Source organism: Eumetopias jubatus, unplaced genomic scaffold (genome assembly GCF_037043125.1).
Source record: "Eumetopias jubatus isolate StellerSeaLion01/CBP00866 unplaced genomic scaffold, mEumJub1_p1.0 scaffold_12, whole genome shotgun sequence".
In the NCBI taxonomy this organism is placed as follows: domain Eukaryota; kingdom Metazoa; phylum Chordata; class Mammalia; order Carnivora; family Otariidae; genus Eumetopias; species Eumetopias jubatus.
Window position 1 is genome coordinate 17,170,795 of NW_028274818.1, and position 1,774 is coordinate 17,172,568.

At 40.0% G+C, this 1,774-nt stretch overlaps 1 pseudogene; it reads left to right on the plus strand.

Annotated features, from left to right (window-relative positions):
- Positions 1-265: 265 nt before the first annotated feature.
- On the plus strand, positions 266-534 carry LOC114210439 (small integral membrane protein 20 pseudogene; annotated as a pseudogene).
- The last annotated feature ends 1,240 nt before the right edge of the window (positions 535-1,774 follow it).

Here is a 1,774-nt window from a genome sequence, read left to right on the forward strand (position 1 = left end):
ACACAAGAAAACATGATGCATGAATAATGAAAGTGATAAATTGGACTTTAATTAAAAACTTCTTCTGTATAAGAGAACCTATTAAGAAAATTAAAATACAAGCCACAGATTAGAAGAAAATATTTGCAAAATACATATCTTCTATAGGACTTGTTTACAAAATATACAAGTAACTATTAGAACTGAACAATAGACCGCCTCTTCCGAGCGGGGTCACGGCCCGGCGGCGCGAACTGGGAGTCTCAGTGTGCGGGCCTCGCAGCGGGTCAGGGCAGCCCGGTGCCCGGCGCCATGTCCCGGAACCTGCGCACCGTGCTCATCTTCGGCGGCTTCATCTCCCTGATCGGCGCCGCCTTCTACCCTATCTACTTCTGGCCCCTAATGTGGCTGGGCGAGTACCGAGCAAGCCGTAAATCGAGCTGGTATTATTCAAGAAGATGTGCAGCCTCCAGGGTTAAAAGTGTGGTCTGATCCATTTGGCAGGAAATGAGAAGGCTATCACCACCTCGATTATGAGAGACATCTTTGTGCTTTCCATTCTGCCGCAAGTACAATAAATTGCCTCACTACAGAAGTGATGGCTGGAGAAGAAAACTCTATAAAGCTGAAAATAAGAGTACTGTGCACAAGGATTAATATTTCCCTTCTTAAGTATCAAAAGAACCCTGGAGCAAATCACACCATTAAGGAGGTTTTCATGATTCGCTTTACTTTCTAAAAATGAAGCTCTCTCACCCAGCTGTGTTTGGAGGAGGATCTACTTATTATTCAGTCCCTCCTGCTTCCCCAACCAAGCTGTGATGTGAATGCATGCGGCCAGGAGACGTGGGAAGAGCCTAGTCTGTCTTGCCATCCACCAAATAGGAAATTTCAGTGAAAAGCCAGCGTGCTGAGCAGCCTCATTCGGCTCTTTGGAAACATTAAAGTTGATAAGACTCTGAGGACCCGGTACATTGTACTCTTTAAGAATAACCAGTTCAGCTTAGCCATCTTGTCGAAGGTTGCTGCATGTTGGAAAATAAGTAAATAGCAAGTTCAACCAAGTGGCTATGCATGCATAATAGAAATCAGCGTTGAATTAGCAGAAGTGAAAATAGGTATATTAAATGATCTATTTAAAAAAAAAACTGAATAGAAAATATCCAACCCAATTAGAAAACGGGCAAAAGATTTGACGAGGTACCTTACCAAAGAAGGTATGTGGACAATAAATAATCATAGGAAAAGATAAGAAACATCATTTGACATTAGGGAATTGCAAATTAAAACAGTAATTTGATACCACTACTTGCATATAATAATGGCTAAGATCCAAAAGGAGTCAAGACCAATTGCTGGCTATACAGTGGAACAATTCATTCTCTGCTGATGGGATTGCAAAATGGTACAACCACTTTGGAAGACAATTTGACATTTCATGACAAAACTAAATGTAATCTTGCTTCACGATTCAGCAACAGTGCTCCTAGTTATTCACCCAATTATTTGAAACTTACATCCACATAAAACTTACAACCACATAAAATTCTGCATGTGAATATTTATAGATACTTTATTCATAATAGCCAAAGATCAAAAGCAACAAGATATTCCTCAATAGAGAACTGGATAAACAAGCCATGGTACATCATACGATGGAATATTATTCAGTAATTAAAAAAATGAGCTATAAAGACAGAAGGGGATATGGAGGAAACTTGAATGCCTAACTCCGAGTAAAAACGAATCAGTCTGAAAAGGCTATGTACCACACAATTTGACTTATACAACATTT